The sequence below is a fragment of the Hevea brasiliensis genome, chromosome 12 (assembly GCF_030052815.1).
Source record: "Hevea brasiliensis isolate MT/VB/25A 57/8 chromosome 12, ASM3005281v1, whole genome shotgun sequence".
Lineage (NCBI taxonomy): Eukaryota > Viridiplantae > Streptophyta > Magnoliopsida > Malpighiales > Euphorbiaceae > Hevea > Hevea brasiliensis.
In genome coordinates this window covers 22,804,412-22,813,269 of record NC_079504.1, presented here as the reverse complement: position 1 = coordinate 22,813,269, position 8,858 = coordinate 22,804,412, and positions in this window count along the sequence as shown.

Below are 8,858 nucleotides of genomic sequence, written 5' to 3'. Positions count from 1 at the left end.
CCAAGGAGAAACCTTGAGGAATACTTTCTCACCCACTGCATACTCAATATCTCTTCTCTTCAAATTAATGTAGGACTTCTGATGGTCTGATGCAGTCTTAAGTCGATCTCGGATCACCCTAATTTTCTCTTCAGTTTGTTGAACAATTTCGAGTCCAATCATCTTTCTTTCGCCCACGTCATCCCAACACAAAGGGGTTCTACATTTTCTGTCATAAAAAGCTTCATATGGAGGCATTTCAATGCTTGATTGGTAGTTGTTGTTGTAAGCAAACTCAATCAAAGGCAAGTGTGTATCCCAACTGCCCTCAAATTCAACAACACAAGCTCGTAGCATATCTTCCAAGATCTGAATTATCCTCTCAGACTGGCCATCTGTCTGTGGGTGGAATGCAGTACTAAAGTTTAATCTAGTTCCTAGGGCTCTCTGAAGACTACCCCAGAATCTAGAAGTGAACCTAGGATCTCTGTCTAACACGATGGATACTGGCACTCCATGCAGTCTCACAATCTCATCGACGTATGACTTGGCCAATCTTTCTAAATTGTAGTCCATTCGGACTGGCAAAAAATGAGCAGACGTGGTCAGTCTGTCAACAATGACCCAAACTGCATCATGACTCTTCTGTGTCCTCGGAAGTCCCATCACAAAATCCATCGTTATTCTCTCCCATTTCTATTCTGGTACTGGTAGTGGATGTAACAACCCAGCGGGTACTTGATGCTCTGCCTTCACTTGCTGACAAGTTAGGCATTTGGATACAAACTCTGCCACATCCCTTTTCATACCTATCCACCAGTAATGCTCCTTTAGCCCTCTATACATTTTTGTGCCACCAGGGTGCATGGCAAAAGGAGACTCATGTGCTTCCTTCAAAATGATCTGCCTCAAATCAACATCATTAGGAACACACATTCTGCCCTGGTGTAGTAATAGACCATCATCTCTTGTAGAGAATTCTGGTTTCTTGCCCTGCCTGACTTCCTCCAATAGCTTCTGATACCTTTCATCATTCTGAGCACCCATTCTGATTTGATTAATCGACACTGGCTGTACATGCCATGCAACTGTTGTCTGCCCCTCATCATTAATCTCTAAGCTGGCATGTAATGATCTTAACTCATGTACCAAAGACAAAGGAGTAACCCGTAGACTTGCCATAGGCTTGCGACTTAAGGCATCAGCCACAACATTAGCTTTCCCTGGATGATAGTCTATCAGAAAATCATAGTCTTTTATTAACTCTAACAATCTCCTCTGTCTCAAATTCAGCTCTTTCTGAGTGCCCAAATACTTCAAACTCTTATGATCTGTGTAGATGTAACACTTTTCCCCATACAAATAGTGTCTCCAGATCTTAAGAGCAAACACAATAGCTGCAAGCTCCAAGTCATGTGTCGGATAGTTCCTCTCAAGCGGTTTTAGCTGGCGTGATGCATAGGCAATGACATTTCGATCTTGTATCAATACACAGCCTAACCCATTGTAAGAAGCATCACTATAAACTGTATATTCTTTACCTGGAGTAGGTAAAGTTAAGACTGGAGTTTCAGTCAAACATTTCTTTAATTCATCAAAACTCTGTTGGCATTTATTCGTCCACTGAAATTTCACATATTTTCTAAGCAGCTTGGTCAATGGAGATGCCAACATGAAAAATCCCTTTACAAATCTATGGTAGTATCCAGCTAAACCCAGAAAATTGTGAATCTCTGTGACATTTCTGGGTGGCCTCCAATTAAGGACAGCTACAATCTTACTTGGATCTACCTTGATGCCCTCTTCTGATACTACATGCCCCAAGAAAGATATTTCCTTCAGCCAAAATTCACACTTTGACAATTTAGCGTATAGCTGTTTCTCCCTCAAAGTCTGCAGTATAATCCGCAGATGTCTATCATGCTCTTCTGCATTCCTCGAATAGACCAATTGTAACACCCCTATTGGTATAGCCTGGTACATTTCATTGTTCCAGTGACCGGTGTCGGTCCGGACAATTAAGGAGATTAGAGCCACACTTAAGACAACTTGAGAAGCCATAAACACAAATAATTAGTAATGTTTAATTAGTTAACTATAAATAAGAAAAATAGAACATAAGAGGTTAAACAAGCCGAGAGTCACAGCGATGAGTGACCTCCTCAGGAACGACTGCAAAGTCATTTTAAACTCAAATTTCGAACAATAAAAAGTGACGCTGCGGTCCTTAGGACCCTTATGAACACAGTGGAAAAGAGAAAATCACGAAAAAGAACTGTTAAGCCAGTCAAATAATTAGGTTAGGGAGCCGGAAGAAATATTAGATTATTTACAAACTGGGATGAACCGGCGAGGGCAATTTGGTCAATTGACCCCCAGAGCTGACTCCTGACCAAACTGTCCAATAAAAACGGAGAAAAGAAAATTTCGAAATCGAGAATTAAATTAAAGAACTAATAGAAAAAAATAAATAAAAAAAAAAGAAAGAAGTTAGAAAAGTCAAAGGTGATGACATCATGAATGATGTCATAAAAGATTAATTAAATTATTTTATTAATTTGGGAATTTCGGTCTTCAAAAAGGGATAAGATTAAAGGAAACAAAAGAAAAAAAAAATTAGAAAAAGTCTTCTTCTTCCCTTGGTTTGCCGCCCCACTTCCTCTCAAGTCCTCCATGAAATTTTCTTCCTTTAAGCTTATACTTAAGCTTAATTCTCTTCACTTAACCTTCATAACTCCCTTAAATACCTCACTAGACCTTGCAATCTCAACTTAAGCACAAGAAAGAAAGAAGAAAGGAGGAGAGAAATTGAAGAATTGGATAGCCAAATTCTGCTCACTTAAGGTAAACTAATCCAACTTTTCTTTTTAGTATATATGATGGATTTAGGGTAGAAATGAATGAGATTATATGAAGGAATTGAAAAATATTGCATGATTAGGAAGAGAGGGAATTTTCAGCCAGCCATGGATGTATGAGAGTGGAAGTATTTTAAATGAATTAAAAGTGTTAATAAACTTGCATGAGTATGGTAGTAAGATGGAAATGCATAAATGTAATTAATTGTAACAATTAAGTGAGATTAGGGTTAGGAGGCTAGGGTTTGTGAACCAAATTTTGGAGAAATGCTTAAATGATGACTTTGGTCTATTATGAGATGAAAAATGGTCAATAATGAACAAAAGAGATGTGTGGGAATTGTTGGAATGAAAACCAAATTCGTAGGTCAAATGGTCATGCTACTGGCAGCATGACCAAACCTACTTTGAAGGACCAAAACGGGAATTTTACAAGCCCAATTGATATACCACCAATTGGGGATGAAAATAGACAAGAAAGGGCACAATTTTCATTAAGGAACCATGCCCAAAAACTGACCAAAACTTAGTGCAACAATTGACTAAAGTGAAATGAGAGCAGGCTGCCACTGCACCAAACTGACCAAATGAACAGTAACAGTTCATTTGGTCATAATTCGAGCTAGACAGGTCAAATTGATCTGAAATTTTACCAGTAATTAGATAAGATATAGATCTAAAACTTTTATGAAGAACACTACCCCAAATTATGCCATTACCCATTCAAATTATTGAGCAAAGTTGAGTTACTGTACCTGCGATTCTGCAGAATTCCATTTGAGCAGTAATGTTTGAAGGGCTATAACTTTCTCTAGGAAACTCAGATTTAGGTGATTCTTGAACCGATGGAAACCTAAGACAGTAGAACATTTCATATGAATAAAGTTAGACTAAATTATGAACTTAACTTGATCAAATTACTGAACAAAATTGGACCAAAAATATGCCAGAACCAAAATCTCAGCATGAATAATGCACGTGAACAGTAATTGTATTTTGGCTATAACTTGAGCTACAAAACTCCGATTGGGGTGATCCAAAAATGAGAATACACTTAAGACAATAAGGAACATTTTCTATGAAGGAAGTTTTGCCAAATTCCAACAGTAGATTGACCAATGGAATAGTGCAATTTCGGAGCACCAAAACTGAAAATTGGTAATTTTGCCAAAATGACTTAAGCTTTGAGAAAATGACCAAAACCAACAAGTTTAATGGCTAAAATGTGGTATGTGGGTGAAGTTGGAGTTCCCATACCTATTAAGCCTTAAAAAGTCAACAATTTGACTTGAATAGTGTAGTGAATAGTAACCCGAAACACAAAAATTTCAAGAACGTCGAATTTAGCACGTTAGAGCTAGGTAAAAGTGAAGTTAAATTTATTATTGGATTTATGCTAAGTCATGGTACTGAAACACTGTGAAATTGTGTGTTTCAGTGGAAAAGAATACCAGGACAGAACTTGAGGAGTCGAGTCAAGGCCAACAGGCGACTCGTTTGAGGTTTGTGCACAACATCACTATGCTTTAAAATGTGTTGATAAAGTGAATGAAATATGTATTTTATATTTGCTTTGAATTATTGAGAATTTATTTGTGACATTAGTTATGATGTTTTGACTTAAATTGTTGGAAGTTATTGTGTATATTTGAAATGACAATGTTTAACAAATTGTTAAGATAAGTTTTGAAACCACAGTATCATGACCATATATTTGAACACCTCACTAACACGATTAGTGGGGGTAATTAGTTTCGAATTTTGATTCCTTCTCTGGAGAAGTGTTGAGGTGTGCTAGTAGAAGAGGATGTGAATGGATATCCATATATTTGAGCTAGCTAGCCTTGTGATGTGATTTCTCTTTAGCCTCTGGCTATTGAGAATCTATTTGTTTCGAATGGCATGATCTAACTGTGGGATTTATGAAACGTGTTTTGATACTTCGAAATGAACTTGGTTTGCATTAAAACCTCATAATTCATGTTTTGTGTTTAATGTTCATGTTTAGTCAAATTTTTGGAATAAACGTGATTTATATTTTGCATAAAAATTATTTTAGTATGTTGTGTACCACTGAGTCCTAGTACTCAGCGATAGCTTCTATTGCTGTCGCAGATCTGAGAACTAGAGGAGCAGCGTGGCTGTTGAGTGTGAGGAGTCATCAGCTTGAAGTCTTCGGGTATAATTTATACCCTAACTGTAAATATTTCTTTTGATGTATGTATTGCATATAAATGTATGGACATGTAAATGGGTCTTGAGCAGCTTGTACAAAAATTTGTATGAAGTTTGTAATAAAGTTTAGTTTGTGTTTCTTTTGATATAAATTTGTAAGGATGTGTATAAATTGTTTTGTCTTTAATGAAATATGAGTGAAACTATTTTATTTAAATTGAATGAAATGTATTGCTAGTATTTTGAAGATTATTGAATTTTGAACTTGAGAAATTGATTGAAATGGATTGAGTTTGATTGTGAAATTGAAGTAGTTGTTGAGAAAAATTTTTAGAAGTGTTTTTTACAGGTATTTGAAGAACTGTTTTCTCAAAATACAGAGGGAACTCTGTCAAAATTTTTATAAAATTTGCGAAAAAATAAAATGGACTAAAAATATTAACTAGATTTACTTTTAATCATATGTTTTAAATATGTATTAGAAAATGCTCACCACTTAACAAAAGTAAGAAAATTGTTTTAAAATCCCTTGTAGGGTACTTAATGAGTTATCGGTAGGTGAAGTGCGGTAGTTCATTAGGTATTCTACGGGATCATGTTATGCCTTACAGAGGGGTAAGGGGTGACATGTTTTAGTGGTATCAGAGCCTGGTTTTTTGAAGTATGTTTTAAATTATGAATTTGTGTCTTTCCTTGTTAAGTACAACTGCTCAATGTCCATATTTGTCACATACAGTGCATTATATCATGAATATGAACTAACGGAGGGAAATCTCCATGTGTTATTTGTTCAGGAGATACCCTAACTTCAGCCTGAAATGGAAGAAGGGGATCGCTTAGTTGAGCAATCTGTTGAAGCTGAGGCACAAGGGGAAGCCCCAGCTTTACCGAATGTTAGTGGGTCGGCTGACCCCACAAATGCGCGATTCCTGCCACGGTTGCACTGTGAGATGGTCTGCGATGTTTCAACAAATGGCTGGGAGCATGCCTACTCAATCTCCACCCCAACCACCTGTGGCACAACCACTGCCTCCAGCCAAACAATATGATAAATTACTGAAGTATGGGGCTGCAGAATTTAAGGGTACAGTGGACCCTTTAGAGGCAGAGCAATGGCTTAAAAGAATGGACAGAGTATTTAAGAAGCTGCACTGCCAAGATGAACTGAAGTTTGAGTATTCTGTGTCTCTACTGCAAGGGGATGCGTATGATTGGTGGAAGACCATCCCCCACAGCTTAGCTAAACCACCAGTGTTGACTTGGAATGACTTCATCAGAGAATTCAGACAGAAATACATCCCAGATGCATATGTTGACCAGAAATTGCAAGAATTTTTGAGTCTGAAACAAGGGAACCGATCGGTGGCAGAGTATGAGAGGGAGTTCTCCCGCCTAAGTTACTATGCAGGGAGTCTCCTTACTACTAGTAAGGCAAGATGCAAGAGATTTGAGACGGGTTTGAAGCCCAGCATAAGGATGCAAGTTGTGGGATTCCGACACAGCAACTTTTCAGAGCTCATGTCTCAAGCACTTGAGTTGGAAAGAATAGAATCAGAAGCAACCCCAGTGAAAGAAAAATCAGAGAAAGCTGAGAAATCAGACAAAGACAAGGGGGAAAAGTCTGTAGAGCCGAGTTCTGGTGGGACGTCGGGGCAAAAGACGAAGTTTAGTGGACCCAGCGGGTCGAGGTGGAAAGATTTGGTAGGGGCGATTCTCGGACAGAGACCCCTAGGTGCATTCGTGATCAGCGAGGGTTCACATTTTGCCGCCCCTGTGAGACTTGTGGCAAGATTCATGGGGGGGAGTGCTACTGGGCCACTGGAGCCTGCTTTAACTGTGGTGGCAAGGGCCATATAGCTAAAGACTGTATACTAGTGCTCTGAGATATAGTCCAGCTCCTACTACTGCCGAGGGATCTATTCAGAGTCCTACTCTCAGAGGTTCACAGTCAGTTGGTAGAGGAAGAGGTAGAGGTAGAGGCACTACTTTAGGCAGTCAAGGCACAGTTGGTCAGTCAAGACAAGGAAGTGCTTCAACCAGAATCTACACAATGAGACAGCGAGAAGAGGCTGAGACTTCTGATGTGGTATCTGGTATATTCTCTATCTCTGATCAAGAAGTATTTGTGTTGTTTGATCCGGGTTCAACCCATTCATATGTTAGTACTAGCATAGTTAGTTCACTTGTTGTTCCATGTGTGCAAATGGATTTTGAAGTGCTAGTAACTAGTCCGTTAGGACAAGAGGTCCGGGTCAACAGAATTTATAGAGACTGTCCTTTGGTGATCCAAGGACATATTTTCCTGTCAGACTTGATTGAAATGCCCTTCAGAGAGTATGATATTATCTTGGGCATGGATTGGTTAGCCAGACATCATGCTATGATTGACTATAGACTGAAGACAGTCACTTTTGGTCTCCCTTTGTACAGTGATGTGGTAATACATGGGGAGAGGCATTTACTGCCATCAAACATCATTTCGGCTGCACTAGCCAGAAGAATGATCAGAAAGGGGTGTGAAGCATACTTGGCACATGTGATAGACACCCAAGTGGGGAGTCCAGCACTAAGGGACATCCCTACTGTATGTGATTTTCCGGATGTGTTTCCTGATGAATTGCCAGGATTACCTCCAGAAAGAGAGGTGCAGTTTGAGATTGATGTTATGCCTGGTGTGGACCCAATCTCCATAACACCATATAGAATGGCACCTGCAGAATTAAAAGAGTTGAAAGTGCAATTGCAAGAATTACTTGACAAGGGCTTTATCCGCCTTAGTGTGTCACCTTGGGGAGCGCCAGTGTTGTTTGTAAAGAAGAAAGATGGCACTCTCCGTTTGTGTATTGATTATCGACAGTTGAATAAGGTGACAATAAAGAATAGATATCCATTGCCCCGCATTGATGACTTGTTTGATCAGTTGAGGTGCGGTGTGTTCTCCAAAATTGACCTGAGATCAGGTTATTATCAGCTGAAAGTACAAGAGCAGAGTATTCCTAAAACTGCCTTCAGAACCCGCTATGGCCATTATGAATTCCTAGTCATGCCATTCAGGTTAACTAATGCTCTGGCTGCTTTTATGGATCTGATGAACACTATCTTCAGACCATACCTCGACCAGTTTGTTGTGGTATTCATAGATGATATATTGGTCTATTCGAAGAATGCAGAATAGCATGATAGACATCTGCGGATGGTACTGCAGACTTTGAGAGAGAAACAGCTATATGCCAAACTGTCGAAGTGTGAATTTTGGCTGAAAGAAATATCTTTCTTGGGGCATGTAGTATCAGAAGAGGGCATCAAAGTAGATCCAAGTAAGATTGAAGTTGTCCTTAATTGGAGGCCACCCAGAAATGTCACAGAAATTCATAGTTTTCTGGGTTTAGCTGGATACTACCGTAGATTTATGAAGGGATTCTCCATGTTGGCATCTCCATTGACCAAGCTGCTTAGAAAAGATGTAAAATTTCAGTGGACGGACAAATGCCAGCAGAGTTTTGATGAATTGAAGAAATGTTTGACTGAAGCTCCAGTCTTGACTTTACCTACACCGGGTAAAGAATACACCGTTTACAGTGATACTTCTCACAATGGGTTAGGCTGTGTATTGATGCAAGATCGAAATGTCATTGCCTATGCATCACGCCAGCTAAAACCGCATGAGAGGAATTATCCAACACATGATTTGGAGCTTGCAGCTATTGTGTTTGCTCTTAAGATCTGAAGACACTATTTGTATGGGGAAAAGTGTTACATCTATACAAATCATAAGAGTTTGAAGTTTTGGGCACCCAGAAAGAGTTGAATTTGAGACAGAGGAGATGGTTAGAGTTGATAAAAGAC